Genomic DNA, 12266 nt, shown 5'->3' on the forward strand with positions numbered 1-12266 from the left:
CTGACTTTAGAAAAAGAGATTGGAAGGGGAGGTGAACCATGAGAGACTATGGACTCTGAAAAATAATCTGAGGGTTTTGAAGGGACAGGGGTTGGGAGGTTAGGGGAACCAGGCGGTGGGTATTAGAGAGGGCACGGATTGCATGGAGCACTGGGTGTGGTGCAAAAACAATGAATACTGTTATGCTGAAAAGAAATAAAAAGAAAAAAAAGAGATGGAAATGCTTTGTTAAAGAAATGACATTTAAGCTGAATTAAATAGAAGTATAATTAAAGGAATAGAAGTAGTTATCCAAGCCATGAGATATGAGAAAAGCATCCAGAGGAGAGAAGGCAGTCTGTTTAAGAAACAAAAGGAAGGAGGAGAGGCAAGATGGCAGAGGAGTAGTGGACTGAAATAACATCAGGTCACAGGAGTTCAGCTAGATAGTTACCAAGCCATTCCAAACACCTACAAAATCAACAGGAGATTGAAGAGAAGAAGAGCAGCAATTCTAGGAACAGAGAATCAACCATTTTCTGAAAGGTAGGATGTGTGGAGAAGTGAATCTGAAGCAATGGGAAGATGGACCATGGGGGGAGGGGCCAGCTCTTGGCAAGTGGTGGAGGAGTGGAGGTCTGCTCCATTGAGGGATATCACTCCAGAGGCTAAACGGGGGTGGAGCCCTCCAGGGACAGTGTGGTCTCGGGACCCATGGGGTCACTGAAAGATTGGGGGTGTCTTAGTGTAGCCGAGTTCTCAGGTATCAGAGCAGGGAAGCCAACTACAAAGACAAAGCTGAGGAGTGAGCTCTCAGCTCAGGGTTACCTTAAACCATGATCCACAGCACAGTCTGGCCACTGCTCTTTGAGCTGGAACCCCAAAAGTGGCAGATCCAGGGAGACTCACCTTCCTTGTCTGGAGGCAGGAATCTGCTGGGTTTGGAGACTCAAAATGGGGCTGTGCACCAGAAACAGAAATGCTCGGTCACAGGCCGGGCAAGCCCAGAGTGCAGCCAGAGACCAGGGAGATGGGAGTGATTGACCTTTTTTCTCTGAGGGCATACTGAGGAGTGGGGACCTGAGTTCTTGGCTCCTTTGGGCTGGAGATTGGGAGGCCACCATTTTCATTCCCATCCTCCAGAGCTCTACAGAAAGCATTCAGGGAACAGAAGCTCCTGAGAGCAAACTTGAGCAGATTTCTTACCCGGCCCCTGGCAATGGCGGTGCAATTCCACCTTGGGCAAAGACATTTGAGAATCACTACAACAGGACTCTCCCCCAGAAGTCAGCAAGAACAACCAGCCAAGATCAAGCTCACAGATCAAGGAGAACAGTGGAACTCCAGAGCTAGGGGAAAGCAATGCCTGGAATTCATGGCTTTCTCCCCATGATACTTCAGTCTTACAATATTAAATTAAATTTTTTTAATTTATTTTTCTTATTCTAATTTTTTAAACTTTTCCTTTTTCCTCTTTTAACATTTTTTAACTAGTTTATCTTAACAATAACTTTCTAAAAAAAATCCTTTTTAATCTTCATCATTATAGTCATATTTTATCCTTCATTATATTTAACCTTATTTTTTGTATACATATGGGGGGTTCTAAAAAATTTTGGGATACAATTTCTTCTAATGGATCAAAATACACCCTAAATCTAGCACAGGGCTTTGCTCTAGTCTCCAGACTGAGCACATTCTCTCCTCCTTTTTTTTTCCTTCTTTCTTTTTCCAACCAACTTATCTTATCAATTCCTTTTTTGGAATTTTTTTTAAATTTTTGTCTTTACAGTCATATTTCACCCCTTTATCATGTTTACCCTTATTTTTATACATATATGTTTTCTTTCTTTAAATTTTTGGAGGTATTTTCTCTGAGACCAATATACACCCAAAATCAAGTGGGTGGCTCTATTCTATTCACCAGTCTAATATATATATATTTTTTTCTTTTTATCCCCTTTCTTCTCCCCCCCAGTTTGAGGTCTTTTCTGATTTGGTTAGCATACATATACAAACCCTCATTTATATATTATTATCTGGAAAAAATGACAAGACAGAAAAACTCACCACACAAAAAAGAACAAGAGGCAGTACCAACAGCTGGGGACCTAATCAATAGAGACATTGGTAATATGTCAGGTCTAGAGTTCAGAATGACAATTCTCAAGGTGATAGCTGGGCTTAAAAAAGGCATGGAGAATATTAGAGAAACCCTTTCTGGAGAAATAAAAGCCTTCTCTGGAGAAATAAAAGAACTAAAATCTAACCAAGCTGAAATCAAAAAATGTATTAATGGGGTGCAATCAAGAATAGAGGCTCTCACTGCTAGGATAAATGAGGCAGAAGAAAGAATTATTGATATAGAATACTAAATGATGAAGAATAAAGAAGCTGAGAAAAAGAGAGACAAACAACTACTGGACCATGAGGGGAGAATTCAAGAGATAAGTGATACTATAAGATGAGACAATATTAGAATAATTGGGATTCCAGAAGAAGAAGAAAGAGAGAGGGGGGCAGAAGTATACTGGAGCAAATTATAATAGAGAATTTCCCTAATATTGCAAAGAGAATAAGCATCAAAATCCAGGAGGCACAGAGAACCTACCTCAAAATAAATAAAAATAGGTCCACATCCTGTCATCTAATAGTAAAATTTCCAAGTGTTAGTGACAAAGAGAAAATCCTGAAAGCAGCTCAGGACAAGAAGTCTGTAACATACAATGGCAGAAATATTAGATTGGCTGCAGACTTATCCACAGAGACCTGGCAGGCCAGAAAGAACTGCCATGATACATGCAGAGCACTAAATGAGAAAAATATGCAGCCAAGAATACTATATCCAGCTAGGCTATCATTGAAAATAGAAGGAGAGGTAGAAAGATTCCAGGACAAACAAAAACTAAAAGAATTTGCAAACACCAAGCCAGCCCTAAAGGAAATATTGAAAGGGCTACTCTAAGCAAAGAGAGACCCTAAGAGTAATAGACCAGAAAGGAACAGAGACAATATACAGTAACAGTCACCTTACAGGCAATACAATGGCACTAAATTCATACCTTTCAGTAGTTACCCTGAATGTAAATGGGCTAAATGCCCCAATCAAAAGACACACAGTATCAGAATGGATTAAAAAAGAAAACACATCAATATGCTGTCTACAAGAAACTCATTTTAGACCCAAAGACACCTCCAGATTTAAAACGAGGAGGTGAAAAACTATTTATCATATTAATGGATATCAAAAGAAAGCTGGGGTGGCAATTCTTATATCAGATCAATTATATTTTAAGCCAAAGACTATAATAAGAGATGAGGAAGGACACTATATCATACTCAAAGGGTCTGTCCAACAAGAAGATCTAACAATTTAAATATCTATGCCCAACATGGGAAGCCAACTATATAAACCAATTAATAACAAAATCAAAGAAACACATTGACAATAATACAAAAATAGTAGGGGACTTTAACACCCCCCCTCACTGAAATGGACAGATCATTGAAGCAAAAGATCAACAAGGAAATAAAGGTCTTAAATGACACACTGGACAAGATGGACTTCACAGATATATTCAAAACATTCCATCCCAAAGCAACAGAATATACATTCTTCTCTGGTGCACATGAAACATTCTCCAGAAAAGATCACATCATGGGCCACAAATCAGGTCTCAACCAGTACCAAAAGACTGGTATCATTCCCTGCATATTTTCAGACCTCAGTGCTCTGAAATTAGAACTCAGTCACAAGAGAAAAGTTGGAAAGAACTCAAATACATGGACGCTAAAGAACATTGAACTAAAGAATGAGTGGGTCAACCAGGAAATTAAAGAAGAATTTTTAAAAACTTCATGGAAACAAATAAAAATGAAAACACAACTTTTCAAAATCCCTGGGATACAGCAAAGGCAGTCCTAATAGGAAAGTATATAGCCATACAAGCCTTTCTCAAGAAACAAGAAAAGTCTCAAGTATACAACCTAACAGAGCTGGAGAAAGAACAGCAAAGAAGGACTAAACCCAGCAGAAGAGAAATCATAAAAATCAGAGCAGAAATCAATGAAATCGAAACCAAAAGAACAGTAGAACAAATCAATGAAAGTAGGAGCTTGTTCATTGAAAAAAAATTAGTAATATTGATAAACTCCTGGCCAGACTTATTAAAAATAAAAGAGAAAGGAACCAAATAAATAAAATCATGAATGAAAGAGGAGAGAACACAACCAACATCAAAGAAATACAAACAATTATAAGGACATATTACAAGCAACTATACACCAGTAAATTTGACAACCTGGAAGAAATGGATGCATTCCTAGAGACATAGAAACTACCACATCTGAACCAGGAAGAAATAGAAAACCTGAACAGACCCATAACCAATAAGGAGATTGAAGCAGTCATCAAAAATCTCCAAACAAAAAAGAGCCCAGGGCCAGACGACTTCGCAGGGGAATTCTACCAAACATTTAAAGAAGAATTAACACCTATTCTCCTGAAACTGTTCCAGAAAATAGAAATGGAAGGAAAACGTCCAAATTCCTTTTATGAGGCCAGCATTACCTTGATTCCAAAACCAGACAAAGACCCCAACAAAAAAGAGAATTACAGACGAATATCATTGATGAACACAGATGCTAAAATGCTCACCAAAATACTAACCAATAGGATCCAACAGTACATTTAAGGATTATTCACCATGACCAAGCTGGATTTATTCCTGGGCAGCAAGGTTGGTTCAACATCTGCAAATCAATCAATGATACAGTACATTAATAAAAGAAAGAACAAGAACCATATGATACTCTCAATAGATGCTGGAAAAACATTTGACAAAGTACAGCATCCTTTCTTGATCAAAACTCTTCAAAGTGTAGGGTTAGAGGGTACATTCCTACATATCATCAAAGCCATCTATGAAAAACCTACAGCAAATATCATTCTCTGGGGAAAAAAACTGAGAGCTTTTCTGCTAAGATTAGGAATAGGGCAGGAATGTCCACTATCACCACTGCTATTCAACAAAGTAATGGAGGTCCTAACTTCAACAATCAGACAATAAAAAGAAATTAAAGGCATCCAAATCAGCAAAGAAGAAGTCTAACTATCACTCTTTGCAGATGATATGATACTTTATGTGGAAAACCCAAAAGACTCCACTCCAAAACTGCTAGAACTTGTATAGGAATTCAGTAAAGTGTCAGGATATAAAATCAATGCACAGGCGTGAAAGGGGGGCTCAGTGGGTTAAGCCTCTGCCTTCAGCTCAGGTCATGATCCCAGGTTCCTGGGATCAAGCCCCGCATCAGACTTTCTGCTCAGCAGGGAGTCTGCCTCCCCCTCTCTCTCTGCCTGCCTCTCTGCCTACTTGTGATCTCTGTCTGTCAAATAAATATATAAATAAAATATTTTAAAAAAAATCAATGCACAGAAATCAGTTGCATTTCTATATACCAACAACAAGACAGAAGAAAGAGAAATTAAGGAATCGATCCCATTTACAATTACACCCAAAACCATAAGATACCTAGGAATAAACCTAACTAAAGAGGGAAAGAATTTGGACTCAGAAAACCTTAAAGTTCTCATGAAAAAAAATGAAGGAAGATGCAAAGAGATGAAATGTGCTCCATGTTCATGGATTGAAGGAACAAATATTGTGAAAATGTCTATGCTACCTAAAACAATCTACACATTTAACGCAATCCCTATCAAAATACCATCCTTTTTTTTTTTCAAAGAAATGGAACTAATAATCCTAAAATTTATGTAGAACCAGAAAAGACTTCAAATAGCCAAAGGTGGGGCGCCTGGGTGGCTCAGTGGGTTGGGCCGCTGCCTTCGGCTCAGGTCATGATCCCGGGGTCCTGGGATCGAGCCCCGCATCGGGCTCTCTGCTCAGCGAGGAGCCTGCTTCCTCCCCTCTCTCTGCCTGCCTCTCTGCCTGCTTGTCATCTCTCTCTGTCAAATAAATAAATAAATAATCTTTAAAAAAAAATTTTTTTTTTAAATAGCCAAAGGCATGTTGAAAAAGAAAGCCAAAGTTGGTGGCATCACAATTCCAGACTTCAAGCTCTATTACAAAGCTGTCATCATCAAGACAATATGGTACTGGCTCAAAAACAGACACATAGATCAATGGAACAGAATAGAGAGCCCAGAAATAGATCCTCAACTCTATGGTCAACTGATCTTCAATAAAGCAGGAAAGAATGTCCAGTGAAAAAAAGACAGTCTCTTCAACAAATGGTGTTGGGAAAATTGGACAGCCACATGCAGAAAATGAAAATGGGCTATTTCCTTACACCACACACAAAAATAGACTCAAAATGGATGAAAGACCTCAATGTGAGACAGGAATCCATCAAAATCCTTGAGGAGAACACAAGCAATAACTTTTTTGACCTCACCCACAGTAACTTCTTCCTAGAAACATCACCAAAGGCAAGAGAAGCAAGGGCAAAAATGAACTATTGGGACTTCATCAAGATCAAAAGCTTCTGCACAGCAAAGGAAACAGTCAACAAAACCAAAAGACAACTGACAGAATGAGAGAAGATATTTGCAAACGACATATCAGATAAAAGACTAGTGTCCAAAATCTATAAAAAACTGATCAAACTCAACACTCAAAGAACAAATAATCCAATCAAGAAATGGACAGAAGACATGAAGAGACACTTCTGCAAAGAAAACATCCAGATGGCAAACAGACACATGAAAAAGTGCTCAACATCACTCATCATCAGGGAAATACAAATCAAAACCACAATGAAATACCACCTCACACCTGTCAGAATGGCTAAAATTAACAAGTCAGGAAATGACAGGTGTTGGAGAAGATGTGGAGAAAGGGGAACCCTCCTACACTGTTGGCGGGAATGCAAGCTGGTGCAGCTGCTCTGGAAAACAGCATGGAGGGTCCTCAAAAAGTTGAAAATAGAGCTACCCTACAACCCAGCAATTGCACTACTGGGTACTTACCCTAAAGATACAAATGTAGTGATCTGAGGGGCATGTGCACCTGAATGTTTATAGCAGCAATGTCCACAGCAGCCAAACTATGGAAAGAACCTAGATGTCCATCAACAGATGAGTGGATAAAGAAGTTATATATATATATATATATATATATATATATATATATATATATATATATATACACACACACACACACACTATGCGGCCATCAAAAGAAATGTAATCTTGCCATTTGCAACAATGTGGATGGAACTAGAGGGTATTATGCTAAGCAAAATAAGTCAAACAGAGAAAGATAATTATCATATGATCTCCCTGATATGAGAAATTTGAGAGGCAGAGTCAGGGATTTGGCGGGTAGGGAAGGAAAAAATTAAACAAGATGGGATCGGGGGGGGAAAAAAAACATAAGAGACTCTTAATCTCACAAAACAAACAGGGTTGCTGGGGAGAGTGGGGATGTGGAGAGGGTGGTTGGGTTATGGACATTGGAGAAGATATCTGATATGGTGAGTGCTGTGAAGTGTGTAAGCCTGATGATTCACAGACCTATACCTCTGGGGCAAATAATACATTATATGTTAATAAAAATAATCAATTAAAAAAAGAAACAAAAAGAAGACCAGTAGAGTTAGGCTGAGATCAGTAAGGATGAAGATCATATACAATAAGTCTGGAGCCAATGACAGGGGCCAGAGCATGTAGGGCTTATGGTCATGGGAAGGGGGTCTAGATTTTATTACAAAAATGAAAGGAGTTGAAGGACTTAAAGCAGGAAGAGCTACATGATCTACAATGCATTTAATTAGAAGAGGAGTCTGACTGCTATCTTTCACCCCAGGACAGCAAGAGTGGACATAGAGAAAGAATGGAACAGGGCCAACTAAGAGGCTTTCACAATAATGCAGGCATGAGATGTTAATGTTGTGGGCCAAGAAAATCGTGTTGGACAAGGAGAAAAAACTGGACTCCACTTATATTTTGCAGATTGAAACAAATAAAACTTCCTAATGGATTAGAAACAGGGAATGAGGGAAAGGGAAAACAAGACTGAAACTTGGCTTCTGGCCCAAGCAGCTGGGTGAATGGTGGCTTTGTGAACTGGGAAGGAGACAGCCAGGAAGGCAGCAAGGCACCTGGGGAGCAGATCAAGACATCTGATTTGGACAGGTTAAATCTGACATGTCTAGGAAATATTCAGCTGCAGATGTCGGGTAAGTAGTTGGATACATGAATCTACAATGTAGAGAGATCTGAGCTGGAAATATAAATCTGTAACAACACCAGAATAAAATCACACTTAACCCTTTGGGAAATAATGGCATTAAAGAACAGAAAGAAAAGAAAGTCTGAGATGCGCTGACAAGAACCCCAACATTTGTGGTATGATAGAGAAGGAAGATAAGGAAATGGAAAAAAGTCAAAGGAACAACAGTAGGAGAAGAGGTACACCAGAAGCCACACTGGTCCAGTATGCACCACCACTCTACGGGAAATGATTTGTCAAGATCACCTATTGCCTCTGTGCAGCCAAATCCTGGGATGAAGTTCAATGCTCATCTTCTACAGAGTCAATTACTCCTGGCCTTGAAAGACTCTTCTCTCTTGGCTTCCATTAGATTTTCAGCCATAATTAACAACCACCTCCTACCAAAAAAAGAAAATTATCTCATGTAACAGGAAGCATCTTCAAAGGTAGACCAGCCTTCAGGGCTGGTTGATTCATGAGTTTAGCAATATCTTCAGGGACACAGGTTCTGTCTGTTTCTCCACTTTGCTGTGTATGGCATAGAAATCTCTAAAAGGAAGTAATGAAAGCGAGAAGAAAAGAAAATGAGTCTCATAGTCACAAAAAAAGTTGGAATCATTAGATATTTCCCCCAGTTTCAACTGACCATTCTTTAGAGCAATGGTTCTCAAATATTTAATCTGAGAACTACCTCACAATCTTCAAAATTATTGAGGGCTCCAAAGAGATCATATAAGAATTACATATATTGATATTTATCATGTGAGAAATTAAAACTGAGTCATTTAGGGGCACCTGGGTGTCTCAGTCAGTTAAGTGTCTGCTTTGGCTCAGTTCATGATCCCAGAGTTCTGCGATCAAGCCCCACATCACAGTTCCTGCTCAAAAGGAACCCAGCTCTCCCTCTTCCTTTACCTCTTTCCCCAGGTCCTGCACACACACTCTCTCTCTCTTTCTTGCTCTGTACTCTCTCTCCTTCAAATAAATCAGTAAAATCTTTTTTAAAAGTGAGTCATGGGGTGCCTGGGTGGCTCAGTGGGTTAGAGCCTCTGCCTTCGGCTCGGGTCATGGTCCCGGGATCCTGGGATCGAGCCCCATGTCGGGCTCTCTGCTCGGCGTGAGCCTGCTTCCCCCTCTCTCTCTCTGCCTGCCTCTCTGCCTACTTGTGATTTTTGTCAAATAAATAAATAAATCTTTAAAAAAATATTTTTTAAAAAAAGTGAGTCATTTAAAAATATTAAGAAAAATAAATATATTCGAAATTTTTAAAAGTCTGTGAAAAGAGTGGCACTGTTTTACACTTTTTTAATCTCTTTAAAATCTAGCTTAGTACAGGGGCACCTGGTTGACTCAATCATTAAGTGTCTAAGCCTTCAGCTTAGGTAATGATCCCAGGGTCCTGGGATGGAGCCCCACATTGGGCTCCCTGCTCAGCAGTGGTGTCTGCTTCTCTCTCTCCCTCTCCTTCTGCCTCGCTCCCAATGCTGGTGCTCTCTATTTATCTCTCAAATAAATAAATAAAATCTTTTTTACAAATCTAGCTTAATACAAAATAGTCTTCTATACACTTCCACATTTGGCCCCTTGAAATACCACACATCAGCTAGCCACTGGAAAATTTCACTCTACATTAAAGGGAAAATGAGATTAAAGAAGGTAAATGAAGTGTTGGTATTGTTAAGAAAACAGTTTTGATCTTCTGACCCTCTGAAAAAATCTCAGTGACTCCTAAGTGTCCACAGATCATACTTTGAGAACCAGTGTGCTCTACTGAGAGTGAAAGAAGGGATCTCTGGATTGAAGCACCAAGAACAATTAAGAGACAAACTTACTGTACTCAAAATATGGCATTAACTAAAAGATCCACACTAGCTGTTGAAACTCTACCCTCCTTCCCCATACTTCTCAATCTGCCTCAATTCAGAGGATACTGTCGGTTAGGGTAAATCCTCCAACCAGGGAGGGAGGAGTCAAGATGGCAGAGAAGTAGCAGGCTGAGACTACTTCATTAGCAGGAGATCAGCTAGATAGCTTATCTAAAGATAGCAAACACCTGCAAATCCATCGGCAGAGCGAAGAGAAGAAGAACAGCAATTCTGGAAACAGAAAAACAACCACTTTCTGAAAGGTAGGACTGGCGGAGAAGTGAATCCAAAGCGACGGGAAGATAGACCCCGGGGGGAGGGGCTGGCTCCCGGCAAGCGGCGGAGCAACGGAGCACAAAATCAGGACTTTTAAAAGTGTGTTCCACTGAGGGACATCGCTCCAGAGGCTAAACCGGGGCAAAGCCAACATGGGGTCAGCGTGGCCTCAGGTCCCGCAGGGTCACAGAAGGATCGGGGGTGTCTGAGTGTCGCAGAGCTTGCGGGTATTGGAACGGGAAAGCCGGCTACAGAGACAGAGCCGACAGTAAGCTCACAGCTCGGTGTTACCTTGAACCAGTCGCAGGCTCGGTCAGCTCGGAGCGCGGCCGGAGGTCAGGCAGACGGGAGTAACTGGGCGCTGTTCTCTGAGGGCGCACTGAGGAGTGGGGCCCCGGATTCTCGGCTCCTCCGGGCCGGAGACCAGGAGGCCGATATTTGTATTCCTGTCCTCCAGAACTCTACGGAAAGTGCTCAGGGAACAAAAGCTTCTGAAAGCAAACCCGAGCGGATTACTCAGCCGGGCCCCGGCAAGGGCGGTGCAATTCCGCCTGGGGCAAAGACACTTGAGAATCACTACAACAGGCCCCTCCCCCAGAAGATCAACAAGAAATCCAGCCGAGACCAAGTTCACCTACCAAGGAGTGCGGTTTCAATACCAAGGAGAGCAGCAGAATTCCAGAGGAGGAGAAAGCAAAGCACGGAACACATGGCTTTCTCCCTGTGATTTTTTTAGTCTTGCAGTTAATTTAATTTTTTTCTTTTTCATTTTTTTTCTCTTCTTCTGCTAAAATTATTTTTTAACTTTTACCCTTTTCTTTTTTAACGTGTTTTAACTAGTTTATCTAATATATATATTTTTTCTTTTTTATATTTTTCTTTATTTGTTTTCTTTTTTTAATTCTTTTCTTTTCTTTTTTTTTCTTTTTTTTCTTTCTTTCTTTTTGAACCTCTTTTTATCCCCTTTCTCCCCCCTCACGATTTGGGATCTCTTCTGATTTGATTAAAGCATATTTTCCTGGGGTTGTTACCACCCTTTTAGTATTTTACTTGCTCCTTCATATACTCTTATCTGGACAAAATGACAAGACAAAAAAATTCACCACAAAAAAAAAGAACAACAGGCAGTACCAAAGGCTAGGGACCTAATCAATACAGACATTGGTAATATGTCAGATCTAGAGTTCAGAATGACAATTCTCAAGGTTCTAGCCGGGCTCGAAAAAGGCATGGAAGATATTAGAGAAACCCTCTCGGGAGATATAAAAGCCCTTTCTGGAGAAATAAAAGAACTAAAATCTAACCAAGTTGAAATCAAAAAAGCTATTAATGAGGTGCAATAAAAAATGGAGGCTCTCACTGCTAGGATAAATGAGGCAGAAGAAAGAATTAGTGATATAGAAGACCAAATGACAGAGAATAAAGAAGCTGAGCAAAAGAGGGACAAACAGTTACTGGACCACGAGGGGAGAATTCGAGAGATAAGTGACACCATAAGACGAAACAACATTAGAATAATTGGGATTCCAGAAGAAGAAGAAAGAGAGAGGGGAGCAGAAGGTATACTGGAGAGAATTATTGGGGAGAATTTCCCCAATATGGCAAAGGGAACGAGCATCAAAATTCAGGAGGTTCAGAGAATGCCCCTCAAAATCAATAAGAATAGGCCCACACCCCGTCACCTAATAGTAAAATTTACAAGTCTCAGTGACAAAGAGAAAATCCTGAAAGCAGCCCGGGAAAAGAAGTCTGTAACATACAATGGTAAAAATATTAGATTGGCCGCTGACTTATCCACAGAGACCTGGCAGGCCAGAAAGAGCTGGCATGATATTTTCAGAGCACTAAACGAGAAAAACATGCAGCCAAGAATACTATATCCAGCTAGGCTATCATTGAAAATAGAAGG

This window comes from Mustela erminea, chromosome 1, assembly GCF_009829155.1.
Source record: "Mustela erminea isolate mMusErm1 chromosome 1, mMusErm1.Pri, whole genome shotgun sequence".
Taxonomy (NCBI): domain Eukaryota; kingdom Metazoa; phylum Chordata; class Mammalia; order Carnivora; family Mustelidae; genus Mustela; species Mustela erminea.